The sequence below is a fragment of the Cervus canadensis genome, chromosome 21, assembly GCF_019320065.1.
Source record: "Cervus canadensis isolate Bull #8, Minnesota chromosome 21, ASM1932006v1, whole genome shotgun sequence".
Classification (NCBI taxonomy): Eukaryota; Metazoa; Chordata; class Mammalia; order Artiodactyla; family Cervidae; genus Cervus; species Cervus canadensis.
In genome coordinates this window covers 26,517,115-26,540,003 of record NC_057406.1, presented here as the reverse complement: position 1 = coordinate 26,540,003, position 22,889 = coordinate 26,517,115, and positions in this window count along the sequence as shown.

Here is a 22,889-nt window from a genome sequence, read left to right as displayed (position 1 = left end):
TGGTGCTGGGAGAGATTGAGGACAAGAGGAGAAAGGGATGAGAGATGAGATGAGATGGATGGCATCATGGACTTAATGATCATGAGTTTGAGCAAACTCTGGGAGATAGTGAAGGGCAGGGAAGCCTGACAAGCTATAGTCCATAGGGTTGCAAAGAGTCGGACATGACTTAGCGACTGAACAATAAAAAAATGCAAATATTCAAATTTTGAAATCATATGAAATTGTAAAACATTGTGCATATAATATATCTTATAAATGGTAATATATAGACTGTGTGTTAGTTGCTTAGTTGTGTCCGACTCTTTGCAACCCTATAGACTGTAGTCCACCAGGCTCCCCTATCCATGGAATTTTCCAGTCAAGAGTACTGGAGTGGGTTGCCATTTCCTTCTTCAAATATACAGAATAATTATGTATGATTTCTATATAGCATAATTCACACATATATTTTCACTTTTTTGAACTAATAAGTACTGAACACTTCTCTAGCTGCTGTAGCTATAGCAGTGACTCATAGAATGTATAAGAGTGTAGTTCCGTCGCTCAGTCGGCAAACTGATAGTATAGAAAATGCCGATTTGTGATAAACCTGTGATGTCAGAAAATGTTGGATTAGGGTATAATGAGTGCTCACAGGTAGGTTAGTATCTAAAGAAAAATGTCTAGAAACAATTCTTTGACTTGGGCAGAGAACTGAATGACATGAATGTATAAGAATAGAATATTCTTAATAAAAGCTTTCCAGATAGAAAAAAAAAAAAAGGAGAGAAAAGACCAAGTTAGAAAAATACCTGGTCACTCTCAGAATGAGTTATTTTATTTTCATATCAGAGTCATAGCCTGAGAACAGGTCATGCAAGAACCTGGTGAACATGTAAATGCTTTTGAACTTAACCCTGAGAAAAATAGAGAGCTTTTGGAGGATTTTGTGCAGGTAAGTCTCTTGTTTTAAAATAGATTAGTTGCTGTGTGAAGAAAAAGAACTGTGCATACAAAAACGTTGAGGCCTTTTGGGTCCTGTTTCCATATTCCAGGCAAAAGATGATGCCTGATCAGATGCCATTTGAGTTAGTTATGGAAATGACACTGTGAGAAGTGGTTGGATTCTAAATACATTTTGAAGGTAGAACTAACAGAATTGGTCAATAGGTTAGTTCTGAGATATGGAAGAAAGATGATGGGTGACTCTGGTTTTTGTCTTCAACCACTTAACGGATGGAGTCACCTCTAACGGACTTTGGGAGAAGTTGATCATTTTGTCCAAAATGCTACATCATACTGTATAAATTGGTCTACAGTGTTGAGTGGGTTGGATGTGGTAAAAAGATATACCAAATTTTTATTAATTATAGATTATTCAAATAGAAAATATAATACAGAAGGGGAAGATCTCAAACTGAGGAAGACATTATTTTACCGTGAAAAGGTACTACTGTTGTATGATAATTAATGGAGATAATTTTTGCAGTGCTGACTTTGAACAGTATTTCATAATTGGACATTAAGTGAAAAATGCAAGATAAAAGTATGTGATAAACAGTATGAACCCAATTTAAGATATACCTGTCTGTGTATGTTTGTATAAAACATCAAACTATATATTGGAGGTTTTGATGTTAATGATTTTAATTTTCATAAATTTTTTCAGCATTTTCCAAATTGTTATTTTTCAGTTGCTCAGCTGTGTCTGAATCTTTGTGACCCCATGAACTTCAGCATGCCAGACTTCCCTGTCCTTCACTATCTCCCAGAGTTTGCTCAAACTCATGTCCTTGAGTCAGTGATGTTATCTAACCATCTCATCCTCTGTCGCCCCCTTCTCCCCTTGCCCTCATTCTTTCCCAGTATCTGGGTCTTTTCTGATGAGTTGGCTCTTCACATCCGTTGGCCAAAGTACATGAGCTTCAGCATCAGTCCTTCCAAGGTTTGATTTCCTTTAGGATTAACTGGTTTGATCTCCTTGCTGTATAAGTGACTCTCAAGAGTCTTCCCCAGCACTACAATTCAAAAACATCAATCCTTCAGTGCTCAGCCTTCCTTATGGTCCAACTGTAACGTCTGTTCTTGACTGCTGGAAAAACCATAGCTTTTGACTATGTGGATGTTTGTTAGCAAAGTGACATCTCTGCTTTTTAATATGTTGTCTGTGGTTGTCATGTCTGAAGAGAAAAATATAAAGAGATAACAATCGGAAGTACTGAATATTGACATAGATTAACGTGCCTTATTTTTAACTCAGAAAGTTACTTCCATGTACTATAATTACCTTGTATGTTTGGTCAATATTTTATGGTGAGTATATGACTGACTAAGCACAGCACATGATGATTTTTTGCCTTTAATAGATGATCTCTATTATGTATTTCTTAGTCCTTATGAAGAGCTTCTATCTCCTAATTACCAATTCCTAACAAGGTACCAATATTACCTACTAACACATCTAATACTTCAGGTATAAGAGCATTGTCCAGTTGTGTTACATTTTAACAAAACAGTCCACTAAAGAAAACTGTAAAGCATAGCGATGATAACTTTATGTCATCTTCACATATTTTTATGTGTAAAAATAGTGCATTATATATACATGATTTCTGCATTTATTGAGATTGGTATTTCATATTATTAATTAAGATACTCAGCTATTAAAGCTTCAAACACATCAAATGTTGAGAGGTTAGAATATTGTCTTGTTATGAATAAAGTTTAAGTGATTTATGACTTTGTTTTCTAGAAAAAACTAGAAAAACGTAACAACTCAATAAAATTAAAACTTATAAAACCAAGTTTGGTATATTATTATTAACTAAACTCAGTATTTTGAATTTTACTAGTCAGTCCTTAATGTCTGTTTTCCTGTTCTAGGATACCATGCAAGATATCATTTGTACTCTGAAAGCAAATCTTCTGATACTACCCCCTACTTTGATATTTTCAGTATCTTTACATTTTCTAGTATTTTAAAAAAAAACCCTTAATATTTGGTGGAATAAACCACACAAACTAATGATTTCATCATATTTTCAGAAACTTTCCTAGCCCAGAATATCAATATGCAGATCTCTCAAAGTTAAATAATCATGGAAAAAAATAATGCATTTGTTGGTGGCAATAGTAAGTGTTTAAGTTCATTTCCTTCTACTTCTTTATATGTGTGACTGTGAATCATAGTAAATCAAGTAGGAATTATGTTCTGGAGTTTCTGGAATTATTAAACAAATTTGTGTGTGTGTGTGTGTGTATGTGTGTAGAATTTCCTCATTAGCTTACACTTGAAAGTGAAAGTGAAAGTGGAGTCGCTCAGTCCTGTCCGACTCTTTGCAACTCCATGGACTTTAGCCTACCAGGATCCTTAGTCCATGGGATTTTTCAGGCAAGAATACTGGAATGGGTTGCCATTTCCTTCTCCAGGGGATCTTCCCAACCCAGGGATCAAACCTTGGTCTCCCGCATTGTAGGCAGACGCTTTACCGTCTGAGCTACCAGTTGGCTGTAAATAAGAAACTAATCCACGGAGAGCATGCTCAGTTTCTTCTGGTTCCTCCAATATATATCATTTTCATCGTTGTTCTTTTGATTATGTTTCTTCCACTATACTCTTCAAGTTAAAACTAGAGGTGAAAGTTTAATAAACACTTAACTACTCAAAACTCTAATACATAATTTTCAGCGATGTTGGGCTTATTCTTTGCTAATTTTAAAAAAAGAAGAGAAGAGGAAGAGCAAATCAAGTTTGCTTTCCAACTCTGAAGATATTTTTTAGTAGCACTTAAGAACTAAAGATGGAACAGTGATTGATAAGATAATTAAATGATTAAAAATTATCAGGCAAGAATGCAGATAAGTACAAATGAGCAAAGTGATCAAATATACTTGATCTTTAAAAATTACATTTTCAAATCACATAAATTACAATTCTTGGGGAATTATAGAAATCTGTGTTTTTTTGTCTATAATTTTTTTTCAATTTTTTTAAAGCAATGTCTGTCCTCTCTTTATCCTTCCCTCCTGCTAGTGTCATGATTTTTAAACAAGGCAATTGCTTCATCATCTATGTCATTTTTCTTATTTTATATCTTTTTCATGAATCAAGAATTTCAAAATTATTAATTATTAACTTTGTTTTTCATAGTCTTTGTGATTTTTATAAGCATCATGTAAAGCCAATCACGTTAACAAGGGGCAGTGTGTAGTGTCATATGTACTTGACTAAAAAGTAAAAATTCTCATAGGTCATGGGCAGTAGGATAGTAATTCCAATCTAGGTGAAATTTAGGACTTCGCAGTTACAATAGGATACTCTGTACCATAGAGCCTTAGTGTCTAAATCATTGATATCAAATTAACATTTGAGGATGTAAGTCTTTCAGGTTATTAAAGTATAATTTAGCAAATTGGTTTTCTAAATGCAACAATGTGGACATTAGCTAATAGAACTCAAAGTAATAGTAATTGTAAAACACGTGGCCAATCTTCAATAATGACATTAGTGCCTATGAATACCTTGAAATTTCTTCTACTTCTTTTTTTTTTCTCCTGTTCTTATTCAAATTGCATTTCTACTTCACTTTCAGCTCATGGTTCTGGTTTTCTTACTAAACAGTTGCTTGCTGCTTATCCCTCTGCAATGTGACAGTTTGTGTTTTTTGGGTAGAGAGATTTCCTTAAACACCTGCTGGAGAAATCCAGGCCGCACAACTATTACTGCCAATACTCCTCAGTGGACTGTCTCTAGACTGTACCAAAGGATGAGTTTGGATAATGATTTTGGGGTACAAGCATGAGAAAACTCATCAAAATTTTTATATAATATCTGATTTGAGTTAGAGTGGAGAGTACTGTGGCCTTAACATCAACTTTAAAAATGTGACTAAATATATTTTAGATGTTTTAATTATATTCACATTGACTATATCTACATTTCAAAACTCTTCTAACGTTAGGTAAAGATCTGAAAGAAACAAACTGTTTTGATTATTAAGGGAAGTTGTTAAATACTGAAGCATGTTTAATATGCAAAGATACAAATAAATGTTAACATTTATTAACATTTAACAAATCTGAATCTCCTTTGAGATTTTCCTCAACAGGCAAAGAATTGATGATTATTCTAAATATCAAATAAATAATGAATATTCACAGTTCAGTTCAGTCGCTCAGTCATGTCCGACTCTGCAACCCCATAGACTGCAGCATGCCAGGCCTCCTTTTCCATCACTAACTCTCAGAGTTTACTCAAACTCATGTCCATTGAGTCAGTGATGCCATCCAACCATTTCATTCTCTGTTGTCCCCTTCTCCTCCCACCTTCAATCTTTTCCAGCATCAGGGTCTTTTCAAATGAGTCAGTTCTTTGCATCAAGTGGCCAAAATATTGGAGTTTCAGCTTCAGCATCAGTCCTTCCAATGAAAATCCAGGACTGATTTCCTACAGGGCTTACAGTATTTTCCTAGGTTTAGATACATTAATTTAAATTCAGTAAGAACTTTTTTGAGTAATTACTTAAAGAAAAGTACTATTTTATACATTTTAGAGGGATTTCTAAAGACATGCTGAAATAGAGTAGGAAATTCAGGTAGTCAGGAAAAAGGGTGAGCAGAGACACAGGGGAAATTATTTTAAGAATGGAAAGGATTAACTAAACAGGACCCAAGATCTCCCTATTTCAAATGTTCATCCATTTAGTATAATAAATATCTCCTTGGTCAGGGATCAAAATTCTGAACCTTAGAATTAATTCTACTTTGCCATTGTCACCAATCTTGAGGTCTCTGGAAAAAATTAGCATATAGCACACTTACAAGACAAATTTGCAACTTTCTTAATATAAGATCTTGATTTCTGGCACCAACATAATCTTGGACCGGTTTAGGCCAAAGGAAGAAATTCCTTTGCTCTGTGTTAGACATCGGTCCTAGAAGCCCACAGTAAGTGTTGGTCAAAAGCTCTCCTTGGGCAGCTTTCAACTTATATTTGTATCTAAAATTTTGCCACTATTATCTTTCCTGACTGATAGTAGGAAATGAGAGCATGCAGGAGAAGACATAAAGGAAAATGAAGAGAGAAAGAACTGAAAATTGTTTGAGAATGACTCTCAAGGTAAATGTGATCTGTCCTTTTCAGGATTATTTTACACATAAGCCTTGTTCCCCCTGCACTTTCCCAGTTGACCAGTGAGGAAGACCTCTCCTAGAGACCAGATTTTCTAACAGAGACAATACCCACAGCAAAGGGTCTGTAAAAGACTTTTTGTTCACCTCATTATCTCCCTCCTCTTTGAATGAGGAATGAAAGAAATAATCCTGAAGTTATTTTTTCAGGGAGTGGAATGTAAAGATACTGAAACATGTTGAACAGGAAAATGATGTATAATACTCATTTAAAAGATACGGAAGAAAGGGGAAAGGGATAAATAAAGTTAGTTTGGTCACTGAGAGATCAGTTTGAATGCTTGTCTGTTTTTATGAGAATCTAAACAGGCAAACAAATAGGAAGAGAAAGATGGGAGAGATAAGAAATGTTAAAAATTAAAATCTTCTAAGAACAGGTGCAGTTTGAATTACCCAGGTTTCAAGAAAGTAAAGAATTTAGGATGATGCTCAGATCTTTGGCTTTGATAGGAGAAATCACTGGGAAAACAAATTAGATTACATATTTCCATGTGAAAGAAAAAGCTAAAAATGCTTAGATCCCTCTCCTTAGCAACAGTTAATGTCTTATAGTGATTATTACTTCCTCAGGCTAAACAAATAAACAACAACAAAACCTCAAACCTGTTTTAATGTACTAATATCCCTGAATGAAGATATCAATTGGCATTTAAATAAGAAAATGATTAGGTTGTGAACCTATTGGCCCATCTACTCATTTGCTGATCATCATCAGGCATTAGCTGGTTGCCAGACAACTACATGTTCCAACTGGGAAGATTCTCTCATGCTAACCAAGGATTAGATTATTTGATATCTTTGGAGATCTTTTTATATAACCTAAAGTCATTGTGACAGCAGTAATTTTACCTGAAGATATCTAAAAAAGTAAAGTGTCATGAGACCCCATGGACTGTAAGCCCACCAGGCTCCTCTGTCCATGGGGATTCTCCAGGCAAGAATACTGGAGTGGGTTGCTATGCCCTCCTCCACGGGATCTTCCCAATGCAGGGACTGAACCCAGGTCTCCCTCATTGCAGGCAGATTCTTTACTGTCTGAGCCACCAGAGAAGCCCACCCCCCCACCCCCCAAAAAAGTTAATTGAATGATTAAATTATTTTTAAGTTGCCATGTTGCCATAGTTTTCTTGGATTTAAAGGACAATTCTTTCCAATTGGCTATATGGTTTGCTCTTTTTCCTCAATGAATAATTGTAAGATTTTTATGTTTATTCATACAATTTGAAAATGAATAGTCAATGTATGTGGGCCATTTTTATTAATATATTTTTCATTAATGTTGGATACACCATATTGTGCCTTTTTGAATTTTGTCTCCCAAAGCTAAGGAAATTATATTTAAACATAAATAAAATAAATATTTGGATAGTTTTGGACTATTCTTTTAGTTCAGTTACCTCAGTCACTAAGTCATGTCCGACTCTTTGCAGTCCCCATGGACTGCAGCCCACCAGGTTTCCCTGTCCTTCACCATCTCCTGGAATTTGCTCAAATTCATGTTCATTGAGTTGGTGATGCCATCCAACCATCTCATCCTCTTGTCATCCCCTTCTCCGCCTGCTTTCAATCTTTCCCATTCTTTTAAAATACTTTAAATTCTTAAGGTTGAACTATTTTCTGCTATGTATTCTTGTCACTTGTCAAGTGGTAGTCTGTGGACAGGACAGCCTAGTTGATAATAGTGAGGCACAGGAATCAAAAAGATTTGGGCTTGGGTATCTTGGATTCCTGCCATTTATAAGTTGTGTAGCACACAAATTGTGTGTGATATGCTTTTAGGAGCAAGAAGCAAAACTACTGAGTCAAAAAGTCTATCTGTAAATAAATTTATTATCTCATAACTAAGATAGTTGGTCTCCATAGCACCCCTTTTCCCTGGTTCCAACATTCCTTTAGTTATCCCCTCCTGTCTTCCCAATAAATCCCTGCATTATGTAGAGATGTCCAGCAGCCCAGTGTTTTCCAGTAGTCTGCCTGTCCAATAGTCTACCTGTCCCTTAGGAACTGTGTTCTTCAGTACATGAACCAAAAACCACATAGTTCCATTTACTACTGGAGGCTGTCTTGTTGTCTTAAAGCAGACAGCCTTAGAATGAAGCCAACACTGGTCTATCTGTAGACCAGGAACAGAAAGATACTGAATCTATATAGGTATCTATAACTGAATCCCTTTGCTGTACATTTGAAACTAACACAATGTTGTAAATTAACTATATTTTAATACAAATTAATAAAGTAAAAAATATATAGAACTGCATGTCTACACATTGGTTTCTTAGAGCTGCAATAACAAATTACCACAAATCGAGGGTTTGAAAACAGAATTGTATTTGTCCAGAGTTTTGAAGCTGTAAGACTGATATCAGGGTATTGGCATATCTACATTTTCTTTGAAGATTCTAGGGAAGAATTCTTCCTTGCACCTTAGCTTCTGGTGGTTGCTGGTAATCTTTGGCTTTACTTGACTCGAAGCTTCTGTCACTCCAGTCTCTGACTGTTTTTACGTGGCCTTCTCCCCTGTGATTGTGTCTTTGTGTTCAAATTTCCCTTTTCTAATAAGGGCATCAATCATATTGGGTTTAGCACTCTCCTCACTCCCCTCCAGTATGATTCCATCTTGATTTGATTGTGTCTGCAGAGACATTTTTCCACAACTTTGTACTCACAAGTTCCTAGTGAATTCCTAGTGTCCTGGTGGACATGAATTTTGATAAAACACTACTGATCTTAGTACAGCATGTAAATTTTGGTTTTTACCCCAACTCTGCCTTCATCTTACTTGCCTGTCTTTATTTTTGCCACAATTTATTCTTCAGTTTGAAATTTTCTGTAACATTGAAACATGGATCTTTGTAAAATGTAATAAACTATTTTTTATTTTGAAGTTTTTAAGGTGCAAAAGTAGAGATAAAAATATTTAAAATATCAGTTATCTTTCAGTCTGCTCTCAGATTCTTCCAAAACATTGATGATGCATCTTACTTTTTTTGATAGTATGGCATGCATGTTTGTGTGCAAGTATTTTTTAGTATTTTGATCTTTCCATAGATGTCTATGAGGAAGTGGAGTTGGAATATACTGAGGACAGTTAGCTATATAACCGGCATTATTTTAAACTAGACATTTGACCTTTTTTTTTTTTTTTTCCCTAAGGTGTGAAAAGTTTAAGAGCCAGTTATGATGAGCCTTAGGAAGAAAGAGTAATACTTATACCAAACTGGTACAAGCAGAAATGATAGAGATTACTTGAAAAGCCAAAGATGAAATTCTTTCCAGATATTTATCTTCAACATACCTGTCCCTGAATAAAATGTCAGTTTCAGAGAACTGGATCAGGATAGGAAGATAGAGGTTAACTCTGTTACCTATAACTTTGAGCTGGTAATTTATTTTTTCTTAGTTTTAATGTTCACAACTATAAATTGGGAAAAATATGCTTTTGCTTAAATCATCAAATATATTGTCCAGATTTTGGTAGTACCCAGTGTATAAATGCCTTTTCAAATTGAGCCACACATCCTGGCTCCTACAGACCTGTAAGTCCTCAGTCTTGTTTCAACTCAAAGAGAAGAAATACGTGTATATAGTATTTTTTAAACATTTGGAGAAGAATTTTGTACATTAAATATGTTTGCATATATGTACAAGCACACAATGTACAGCTTAAAAACAACATTAACAGTAACTTTTAATCTTGCTTTGAGCTTCTCCAAAATTGTGTTTCCTACCCAAAAGTAATTAATATTCTTACTTTTATGTCAATCATTCTTTGCTTTCTTTATATTATTCCACATATGTGAATTACTTTTCAAGGTTTTTTTTTTTTTTTCTTAATTTTATGTGAGTGGAATAATACTGAATAGATTGTTAACTGGCTTGTTTTACTTACTCAACATATCTTTAAAAAAATCTATGTTGACTTATATAGCTATAGTTGATTCATTTTCACTATTATATAGTATCCAATTGTACATTTTTATTCTTATATCCACTAGACATTTTTTGCTTACCTTTTTGCTTTGCCTTTTCTTTTTTAAGTCTTTTCCTTTTCCTTTGTAAGTCTTTTTGCTTACTAAGAGATTTTAGAATTACTTTTTCCTTTTTTTTTTTTTTTTTGCTATTTCAAAACAGTGATTCTTTGAATATCCTTCAGGATGTTTCTTGATACAGTGCATATACATACGCAACTGTTTCTCTATGGAGAACTCCTATAAGTGGAAATTCTGAGTCTCTGGGTATACACATATTCAAATTTACTAAGTAATGAGACACTGTTGAAAAGTGATTTTGCCAATTTACAGTTATATAAGCATATGAGTTCATATACCTCTTCTTATCTTCATATCTTCAGCATATCTTTGTATCTTCAGCAGCACTTGTCATTTCCCTGTTCTATTTTGGTCCACTTGATGAATATTAAGTTAAATAAATGTAACTCCATTTTTATATTTTTCTGATTAAAATACAGTTGATACATTTTCATTTGTTTAGCATTCAAACTAGGTCTTCTATGAAATGCTTTTTCTGGTTATTTTTTGAGGATTGTTTTTTGGCAATGTGACTTCCTTAGTCATCTGAATTGATTTTATAGATATTCTGAACACCAAGCCAATCTTTTGATGTTATATTCTTTACTATTACTGTTTCTCTTTTAGTGTTTTTTTTTCTCTTTACTATCTTTATAGTATCTTCTGATGAAGATAAATGCATAATGTTAGAAATACTTTATGTTGCGACTAAGATGTTTGTGTATATGTGTTAGTTTATAATTCTACCCTCATCATCAAAATGTCCTGCTTCTACATTGCCATAATAATTTGAAAAAATTAATTTTCATGTTAAAAGATACATCTATCAATTGTGTATGTTAGAAGCAAAGGATTCAGTTCTTTTAACACATTATGTGAGTAATTGTCAAAACATCATCTATTGAGTAGTCCATCTTTTAAGCCTTATTTCACTTTCACATATTAAGCTTTCATATATGTAAAGTATCTCTAGAATTTCTGTACTTTTCAGTGCTTAGTATATTACCTCTGCACCATTCCCTTCTTCTTTAATTGCAGGGGCTTTATAGCAAATCTAAATATGTAACTTATGGTATATATTCCTGCTTTAATCTATTTTCTTTTCTTTTTTATTTATTTTTTTAATTTTCAATCTATTTTCTTGAAATGTGGACTGATTCTCCTTGGACCTTAGCTCTGTGATTAAAATGTTGAAATTAACTTGGAAAGATTTCTGGCAAATTTAGGATTATTATCATAATAGCATTGAAATCTATAAATCAATTTATGAAAAATTGAAGTCTTTATAGGATTCTTTATCTTCTATCATGGATATGTTTATCTACAGTATTTAGGTCTTTATTAAGAATTTTCTAATTAAGCATTCTTACATGTATCTTAAAATTACATTTTAATTTCATATTTTATTTTTAAATTCTATTTGAATTTTACAGAAAGTAATAGATTAATATCTTGATATTAATCTTCCACTAAAGCAAATTCTAATTACTTTTTAAATTTTCTAGTAGAAAGTTAAAACCCCTAGAAAAGTTGACCTTAAGATTATGCTTTTCTAAAGCAACTATATTACAATAAAATAGATTAAAAAAAGATTATAGCATAACTTTTTTTTTTTTGGTTGGAAAGGAAAGGTTGCTTTACTCAGAAAGTTGGCAATTAGTATAGCCTAACTTTAAAAATACAGAACCAATATAAAAATGGATATATGAGAAGATCTCTGTAGTTACAAAATTTTCTGTTGAAGTTACTGTCCACTGAGTTGCTCAGTTTCAACTCATATGTTCAGTTCTCCGAGTTCTGAGCAATGATTCGTCTTTCTCGGTGATTTCGCATATCTTCTTTTGAAAGATAGTTGTGTAACCCTCATATTTCCCTTTACCTTGGCTTCCAGGAAGTTTAAAGCTACTTGACTCATTTGACAATAGCCTGCCTTGGCTCCAAACAAAAACAGAAGACTATGCTTTTCTAATCTTTTATGTCTTTCTTTTACTATCTTATTCAAGCATTACAATATTATTATTATTGCACATGCTCAAATACTGAAGGAAAATATTAAAGGTAAATGAATAAAAATATTAACAAATTTATTACATTAAAATTAAGTTTTGTTACTCATGAAGCAACTCTGCAGAGACGAAACAACTAATCAGAACCTGAGAGAAACTAATTGCAGTTAACATAATCATTCAGCTCAGTTCAGTTCAGTCACTCAGTAATATCTGACTCTTTGTGACCCCATGGATGGCAGCATGCCAGGCTTCCTTGTCCATCACCAACTCCCGGAGCTTACTCAAACTCATGTCCATCAAGTCGGTGATGCCATCCAACCATCTTATCCTCTGTTGTCCCCTTCTCCTCCTGCCTTCAATCTTTGCCAGCATCAGTGTCTTTTCCAATGAGTCAGTTCTTCACATCAGGTAGCCAAAGTATTGGAGTTTCAGCTTTGGCGTCAGTCTTTCCAACGAATATTCAGGACTGATTTCCTTTAGGATGGACTGGTTGGATCTCCTTGCAGTTCAAGAGACTCTCAAGAGTCTTCTCCAATACCACAGTTCAAAAGCATCAGTTATTCAGCACTTAGCTTTCTTTATAGTCCAACTCTCACATCCATACATGACTACTGGAAAAATCAGCTTTGACTAGACGGATGTTTGTCAGCAAAGTAATGCCTCTGCTTTTTAATATGCTATCTAGGTTGGTCATAGCTTTTCTTCCAAGAAGCAAGCATCTTTTAATTTCATGGCTGCAGTCACCATCTGCAGTGATTTTTAACATAATCGTAAAATATTAAATATGTAGAGCATAAAATGTTCCTTCAAATCAGTAAGATGAACAACTTCATTTAAAATGGGGGAAAGATGTTTGGAGAAATTAGCAGAAAGCATTTCAAGGAAGTGGAAATAGGAATGACAGATCATCATATGAAACTTTATGAAGATTAGAGAAATGTCAGTTAAGACCACAGGAATACATCTGCAGGACTGACAAAGATTTTAGAAGTTTGTTGATTTTAGTGTTGGTAAGGATATGGAGGAAAAATAACTTTTACAGACTGCTGGTAGAAATAAAGGGTAGTATTGACAAAGCTAGTTATGGAGCATTTCTCTAACCCAAGTCAGACAAGTTGAACTATACAAATAAAAGACAGAGATTCAAGAAATATTTGAGTTAAAAGCATGACTCCAGTCCTTCCTAGGTGTTAGATTCTATTATATTTTTAACCAATCAATATTCAATTATTCAATCAATCTTCATTTCCTATTATATAATTTAAAATAGATATCATTTCATTTTTTAATTCCTCAGGTAATTGAGTTATATAATGAATATTTATTTCTTAAATATAAAATATGTGGGTCCTGAAAACAAGGCTCAAAATGAATTTTGCCTCAGTTCTTTAGACTACATATGGAATAGAGACTTTGGGTGGTCTCACTGCATAGCTTGTAATTAAAATACAAGACTGTGTGGTATTTAAAGCAGGTGTGAGCTCAAACTGTTAATTGCACTATAAATTCATGCTTTTGCACCTGAAGAGGATTCATTTGTATGCACATTTCGAACATATTACAAAAGAATTACCAACATATGCTATATATTCTGTGCCATTAAGTCACAGAACAGGCAACAGCAATTCACCAATATAAGTGTGGTGCAGGTGTTAAGTGGCATCACAGATGTGATATGACTGAGAAAATACTGTAATTCAGTACAGCAGGTAGAGTTATTTCCTAGAAACTTTCTTCCAAACTGTCCTAAAGCATAAGATCACGCAAGTGAAGATATAATAAAGATTGCATTAAAGGGAGACAAATTAAAAGACAGTAAAGAGCAGGAAATCCACTTCCATACGGTTGGAAGTTACAATTTTCTTTTGAGGTCTTGAACCATAGCTTGAACTTTGATAAAAGTTTGATAAACCTGTTTATCACCAGGAAAGCAATCATTTCTCCAGGGATCTTGATATTAGATGTTTAGATGTTTACACCTATCTGTTACATCAAAGTTCTACTCTAGTAAAAGGTAATGAACCCGGGAAATCATTAGATGGAGAATGTTAAATTCACTCTAGTTATTTTTAATACAGTATTTTTTAGTAGGTTGAAATGCAGTGAAACTAGACTTACAAAAAGTTAAAAATTCAAATGATTTTGAATCCTTTAAGATGTGTAGGCTTTAAAAGCTAAGATAAGATTTTTCTTTAGAGATAAGATTTTGCCCTTTTAAAATTTCATCAGGTCTTAGGCAATGACCTATTAAGACCCCTAACTCTTTGCAGAAATTTTAGGGCAGATTCCTGTGGATTGGTGTTAATCTCTGTGATGTTACTTCAGGAATTGCTTTGGGCAAGGGAAACAAATGTTGAATACCCAACTTAGAGCTGATTTGATAAAAAATGATGGCATAGTGTCACCTTTGCAGTTTACTGCAGGAAGACAGTTTGTTGACCAGGGTCAACAGTAAGCTTAATTACTAAATAATGAAAAATGTAAGTAAATGTAAGTAGATACTAAAGATACCAAAGAGTAAGGTAAAATTAATATGAAATAGTCTATGGCAGGTACATTTCATGATGAAGTATTCATAATCTCGTTAATAAGTTTGTGATGGTAAAGTCCAGTTGACTGGGTTATAGTTCCAGATATTTGGTCAGATATTATTCTCTCTATAGGTGTTTCTTGAATGAGATTGACACATAAATCAGTTGACTTTGAGTACACCAGACTGATCTCCATAATGTGGGTGAGCCTTATCTAATCAATTGATGGCTTTAGTAAAATGAAGACTGAGCTCCCCTGAGCAGGATGGAATTCTGCTAACAATGGCCTTCCTATTTGATCCACAACTTTGGGTCTTTTCTGGGACTCTAGCCCATGGACCCACACTATACATTTTGATTTGTCAACCTTCATAATTGCATGAGTCAATTCATTAAATTAAATCTTTCTTTAGATATACATTGTCCTGTTGGTTCTGTTTCTTTTAAGAACCCTAGTATACAATGTCTGTCCAAAGCAACCCAACTGATATAATGTGGGTGTTATTAGCCCATGCAAAGTTATTATAAGACAAAATAAGCATAAAATATATGGTATATGTAAGTCATGTATGGATGTGAGAGTTGGACTATAAAGAAAGCTGAATGCTGAAGAATTGATGCTTTTGAACTGTGGTGTTGGAGAAGACTCTTGAGAGTCGCTTGGACTGCAAGGAGATCCAACCAGTCGATCCTAAAGGAAATCAGTCCTGAATATTCATTGGAAGGACTGATGCTGAAGCTGAAACTCCAATACTTTGGCTACCTGATGCGAAAACTGACTCATTTGAAAAGATACTGATGCTGGCAAAGATTGAAGGCAGGAGGAGAAGGGGAAAACAGAGGATGAGATAGTTGGATGGCATCACCGACTTGATGAACATGAGTTTGAGCAAGCTCCACGAGCTGGTGTTGGACAAAGAAGCCTGGCGTGCTGCAGTCCATGGGGTCACAAAGAGTCAGATGCAACTGAGCGACTGAACTGAACTGAACAATGATATTTATAAAGTGTAGAGTCAGAAATTGGATATGATTAATCAGAATTATAGGATTCTGTTAGTAGCAACAACAAGTACCAGATATTGACCAAATACCAGTTTTGTGTCAAATTGTATTATAAGGGCTTTGGTGGATATAACAGTATTATACAGTTTCTTTCCTCATTTCAAATTGAGAATGGAGAATGCACTTAGAGGAAAGTACTGGAAACCTTTGATTTGGTTTGGAAGAAATAGATATATGTGCCAGGTAGTGTTCTTTAGAAGAAAAAACAATATGATGGGATGAGTCGAGAGGCTTCATCAGAGTGAAGCTGAGCTGATTTTTAACAAACGTATGAGAGTTACATAGAAGAAAGGGGGAAGGTATACTCCTTTAGGAGAATGTTATAGTCAGAGTTATAGTGGTGGAAACAATATGTAAACATTAGTAGAAATACTAATTTTTCTGCAGTAGACACTGACTTGGGAGCTAAACATAAATTCAGATTGATAGAGCAAAGTCCTTCAGAAAAGGCCTGAATGCCAGGCAGAATATTCTGATATTAATAGCATTCTGGGGACCTACAAATTATCTTAAGCAGTGAACACACCTTGACATTTCCACTAGTAGAGACTGAGGCTTACTATTGAGAGAACATATTAGATTATTGTACAACCATAATTCTCAGCAAGTTCTTACTTATCTTGAACTGAAATTTATCTCCTTTTAATTTCCACACTTGGTCTTACTTATGTAGGAAAAAGAATTATCAGGAAAAAAAGAATTATCAGGAAATCCTAGAAACTTTGCATTGAAAAAGCCCTTAAATCTGGTTAACCACTCAGTTGATTTTTATAAATTCTTATAAATTCACAGGACACATGGTCATATATCACGTTTGAATAACTCCTGTGATATCAACCAGCTCTTCAAGCATCTGTATTTATCTTTAGACAATTGTGGCAACTAAATGAAAAGTTTGCCTAATACTTTGTTTAATCAATATATAGATCTCAGTTTTAGACCTTTGAGTAGCACAGTCAACTTAAATAGGTCTAATTTCTGCTCCAAATGGAAACCTTTTAAGTATTTGAAAATGGCATGTTCCCCTTGGAAACTGAGGGTAGGAAGATTCAGTTCTTTCAGTTTTCCCTGATGTTATGGTTGAGTCCCTTCGATACTATGCCCTTTCTCCTCTGGACGTGTCATACTGTGTCTAAATCATTCTAACAGTGGGATTCTCAGAGTGAACTTCCAGCATGGTCTAATAATGTATTATTGTTTTCTTGTTTATGATTTATATTTCTTTTGAAAGTGAAAGTGCAAGTCGCTCAGTTGTGTCTGACTCTTTGTGACCCCATGGACTATACAGGCCATAGAATTCTCCAGGCCAGAATACTGGAGTGGGTAGCCTTTCCCTTCTCCAGGGGATCTTCCCAACCCAGGGATCGAAGCCAGGTCTCCTGCACTGCAGGCAGATTCTTTACCAGCTGACCCACAAGGGAAGCCCAGATTTGTGAAGGTGGGCCTTAATTAGCATGGTTAATGCTTTATCCCTGCCACACTTCACCATATTTATTTGTGTCCTGTAAGACATAAGTTGTCCCTCATATTCCTATGCTATATTTTAGATTGCAGTGATACATCCTAGCAATTTAAATTGTGCATCTGAGTTTATTTTCCTGTGTTTAACTGGTAGAAATTCACATAGTATTACTCTGACTTCTCTCATTATTTCAGTGAAGAAACTGAAGTCTCAGGAAAAAAAAAATTATTGGACTATGCTAATACAGTTAACTTTTTACAGAGCTAACAGAGTAAGTCCAACCTCATAATTGTTTTTCTGTAATCATTTTCACTTTTTTCCACTTAATGAACATGAAGAATATGTGGTTTTTCTCTTATCAAAACAGTTTCTTGTTGCCTAGATTTGTTTCACCCATTTCTTGTTTATTCTATCCCTGTTTGGGTTTCAGCTGTGAATTTAACAATTAAATCTCTTCTGTTTACAAGTCACTGCCGAATTTTATGATGTGGCAGGTCCAATGAAACTGCATCACTTAACTTTTAGAAAAGGCAAGGGCTTTCTTTCAAATGTGAAGAAAATAAAAATTCAGAAAGGGATTAAGATACAAAACTGCAGCATAGGTCCCATTTTTTTTTCCATGCATTATTTGAAGTTTTCTTTGCCTGACTATAGTAATCCTTTTCTCCATTCAGAAAGTGCTAATTATTGGTTTATTCTCAGTCTCTATAGATGTCCTTTTCCAGATAATCACATAAATAGAATCATGCAGAATATAGCCTTTTGTGTCTTATTTTTCTCATTTAATATAGTACAATTCAAAGTTATCTATTTTTGCCTGTATCAGTAGTTTCTTCCATTTTATCCCATTGTATGGATGTGTTACAATTAGTGTATATATTCACCAGCTGTTACACTGGTTGTTTCTAGTTTACGGTTCTTATAATGCTGTGAACATTTCCATGTAGTCCATTAAATGAATGTCTATGTTTTCAGTTATCTTGGTAAAAATAATTAAACAAACATTTTTACAAGAAACAACCAAACTATGTTCCATAGTGGGTGTATTAGTTTGCTAGAGTTGCTGTAATAGTATCACAAGTTGAGTTAAACAACAGAGAATGTATTGTCTCAACAGTTGTAGAGGCTACAAGCCTGAAATCAGGGTGTCACCAGGATTGGTTCTTTCTGAGGGCTGTGAGTCATCTTCTCCCCATGTCTTTTCATGTTGTTTTCCCTCTAATCTTACCTAATTTCTTATTTTTATAAATACACCAGTTATATTGGTTTAGATCTTGCCCTAATAACCTCACCTTAACTTACATCTGCAATAATTTTTCTAATAAAAGTTACATCATTCAGCCTGTAACAGTGGTTGTGCTGTCTAGCATTCTCTAAGCAGTATATGTAATTTCTTGGTGTTCATCCCATCAACACTTGATATTGTCAGTCTTTTGGGAGACAGTTGTATTTTCCTAATACTTTAAAACCCATTTCATGTGTATTTTTGCCATCTGTATACTTTCCTTGATTCACCTAAAACAAATAGACTGTCAGTTATTTCTCCAAATTAGACTAATTGGGATAAGCAAAGCATTGTAATTCAGGGTCTGCAGCCATGGCAAGCTGTGTGCATGTCCGGAGCAAAAATGGAGAGAACTCTTTCATAGAGGAGAAAAGGAGAAAGCAAAGTAAAAGAGGCCATTAGTCTTGCAAAACATCCCTGGAAATGACCAGCCTGTGAAAACAGTGTGTTAATCTCTTCTTTCTTGCAGCCATTCACATGTGGGCAGAGTCAGATTATCTTTCTGTGAGCTGAACAAAGGCACTTTAACAATTGGGCAGAGGGGCGGGGTCCTCTTAGGCAGGCCATTAAGTATGATTATAATAACAAAAGCAATGAGAAGCAAGTCAAAGAAACAGTTTCAAAATGGAGTCAGAATTGGTTCTTCTCTGTAACAACTCCAAGTCTGTTCCCTGGAGTTAATTGGCATAACGGTTGAGTGGCAGTACGTGATAGGGGCCTTTCTAGTTAGGTTGAAGAGAGTCCTTTTGGGAGTAGACAGAGTCCTTCTCCAGTAGACAAAGCCTCCAAGTTTTAAGGTATGATGCTCAAGGACTGTCTCCCAAGAGCACATTGTGAAAATACTACTCTACCAAAACATGGCTGTTTTTTAATAGAAGCCACGAGGCCTTTGCAGTATTGGCATTGTCAGTTGTGGGTCCAAAGAATCAGGGGCCATGTGTGTTGGGCACCCTGTGACTTTCTCAAAGGGTGACAGTTAATGAGTTCTAAAAGGTGTGGATCTAAGATTTAGAAGGACCTATTGCTGTGCTTTTGGCCAAGGTATTAGAAAAGACTCTACAAATTTTGCCAGTTGACTGCTAGTAATGTCTTTAGCTTATTTGAATAAACCAGAGGATTGGGGGTGGTGAGTGCAATGAAAGTGCTATAAAACCAGCCAAACACTGCAGTTTTGTCAAAGTACCTGGCCAGTAAAATGGGCTCCCTGATCACTATGGCATTCAAGAAGAGATCCTCAGGTAGGGGTAATCTTTTCTAAAAAGGCTTTAGCCACAAAAGAGATGGTAGCCTGTTTGAAAGGGAAGGCTGAAGTACAATGTGAAAACCTATGGACTGTGCCTAAAACATACTTACGTCCATTAGTTGGAGGAAGTTGTATAAAATCCATTTGCCTGACCTCAAATTGTCCAATGGGCATTTTAAAATGTCTGAAAGGAGTATGAACAGGCTTCCCTGGCTTGTACTTCAGACAAATGGGACAAATGAAGTAGGCAGTTTGTTCAGCCTTGTTAATGTTTCGCAGCTAATATTGACTCATGAAGGCCATCCTTTTGTCAGTAGATCAATGGTTTAATGTAGGTACAGTGGTTATGAGTGGGAATTTTAGAATCTCCAGTAGGATTAGGTTGTTACTTGGTCCAAACCAGAGCTTTCTCTTTATATCAAACTAACAACTGTTAAATTTCCAATCTTATTTTTTTTTTTCTTTTATGAAGTCAATTGTTGGGCTTCTCTAGCCGTTTTTTCTAAGTTATCATTAGGGGAAATATCCCTTTAGACCATGACAGAGGTTTGGCTGCTGTTGGTTCCTCAGAGGGCAGCAATTTCTGCAGAAATGCCAGCAAAGTGATTTCCCTAGTTTCCAGAGTGTCAAATTTAGAATGTCCTAGAATCTTAATAATAGCTAAAGTGGCAGGTAAATGTATTGCATTCAGCAATTACTGAACATAGGGACCATTTTTACTTTCATTTCCACTGGAAGTAAAGAAATCACATTGCTTCCACAAAATTCCAGAAGCATGAGCTACTCCAAAAGCCTATCTGCTATTAGTAAAAATATTGGCAGTTTGCCCTTGGCTGAAGTGCAAACCTGTGTAAGCACATATAAGAAGCCATAGGTAAAGACGCTGCCTCAACAACATCAAAAGGAGTTGCAATAGTGTATCAGCACAGTATTTATCATTGTCACCTTTTATTTATTTATTTATTTATTTATTTTTTTGGGGGGTTTTGTCATACATTGATATGAATCAGCCATAGATTTACACTTATTCCCCATCCCGATCCCCCCTCCCACCTCCCTCTCCACCCGATTCCTCTGGGTCTTCCCAGTGCACCAGGCCCGAGCACTTGTCTCATGCATCCCACCTGGGCTGGTGATCTGTTTCACCATAGATAGTATACATGCTGTTCTTTTGAAATATCCCACCCTCACATTCTCCCACAGAGTTCAAAAGTCTGTTCTGTATTTCTGTGTCTCTTTTTCTGTTTTGCATATAGGGTTATGTTACCATCTTTCTAAATTCCATATATATGTGTTAGTATGCTGTAATGTTCTTTATCTTTCTGGCTTACTTCACTCTGTATAATGGGCTCCAGTTTCATCCATCTCATTAGGACTGGTTCAAATGAATTCTTTTTAATGGCTGAGTAATATTCCATGGTGTATATGTACCACAGCTTCCTTATCCATTCATCTGCTGATGGGCATCTAGGTTGCTTCCATGTCCTGGCTATTATAAACAGTGCTGCGATGAACATTGGGGTGCACGTGTCTCTTTCAGATCTGGTTTCCTCAGTGTGTATGCCCAGAAGTGGGATTGCTGGGTCATATGGCAGTTCTATTTCCAGTTTTTTAAGGAAATCTCCACACTGTTTTCCATAGCGGCTGTACTAGTTTGCATTCCCACCAACAGTGTAAGAGGGTTCCCTTTTCTCCACACCCTCTCCAGCATTTATTGCTTGTAGACTTTTGGATAGCAGCCATCCTGACTGGCATGTAATGGTACCTCATTGTGGTTTTGATTTGCATTTCTCTGATAATGAGTGATGTTGAGCATCTTTTCATGTGTTTGTTAGCCATCTGTATGTCTTCTTTGGAGAAATGTCTGTTTAGTTCTTTGGCCCATTTTTTGATTGGGTCATTTATTTTTCTGGAATTGAGCTGCAGGAGTTGCTTGTATATTTTTGAGATTAATCCTTTGTCTGTTTCTTCATTTGCTATTATTTTCTCCCAATCTGAGGGCTGTCTTTTCACCTTACTTATAGTTTCCTTTGTAGTGCAAAAGCTTTTAAGTTTCATTAGGTCCCATTTGTTTAGTTTTGCTTTTATTTCCAATATTCTGGGAGGTGGGTCATAGAGGATCTTGCTGTGATTTATGTCGGAGAGTGTTTTGCCTATGTTCTCCTCTAGGAGTTTTATAGTTTCTGGTCTTACATTTAGATCTTTAATCCATTTTGAGTTTATTTTTGTGTATGGTGTTAGAAAGTGTTCTAGTTTCATTCTTTTACAAGTGGTTGACCAGTTTTCCCAGCACCACTTGTTAAAGAGGTTGTCTTTTTTCCATTGTATATCCTTGCCTCCTTTGTCAAAGATAAGGTGTCCATAGGTTCGTGGATTTATCTCTGGGCTTTCTATTCTGTTCCATTGGTCTATATTTCTGTCTTTGTGCCAGTACCACACTGTCTTGATGACTGTGGCTTTGTAGTAGAGTCTGAAGTCAGGCAGGTTGATTCCTCCAGTTCCATTCTTCTTTCTCAAGATTACATTGTCACCTTTTAAATAAGAACCATCAGTAAGCCATGAGAAGTCAGCATTATCCAAAGGAGTTTCCTGTAGATTATCTTGAGTCAGATCTGTACATGTTAAACAGCCATCAAAGACTTTGTTGGTGATGAAGGGTCTCTGAAGAGTAACAGGGTCAAGGTTATTACCACATAAGAAGAGATTTGTGAGGAGCAGTTAACAAAATGACTTTATAGGAGGTGAAGTAGTTGACTAAGAAATTATGTGCTGAGAATTCAGGAGGGCTTCTATTGCATTAGGTATCACAAAAATGGTTAAATGGGGTATCACAGAATTATTTTCTTGGTTTCAACTACATAGTAATTTCAAGCAATAGAAAATGTTGACTCTCAGCAGCCAAAAGCATGAAAGGAGATTCAGTTTATATGCTGTAGCAATGTCATTCAAAAACCCATCTTCATTGTCCAATTCTCTGTTGATGCAAACCAGCTCTGAAGACCATCACTAGCCAAATCCCAACCTCTGCCTCCAGACCCACGTTTGAGTAGATGCTGTTTTCTCTTTCTCCCCATCTGTCAGAAATCTCTTTGATTTTT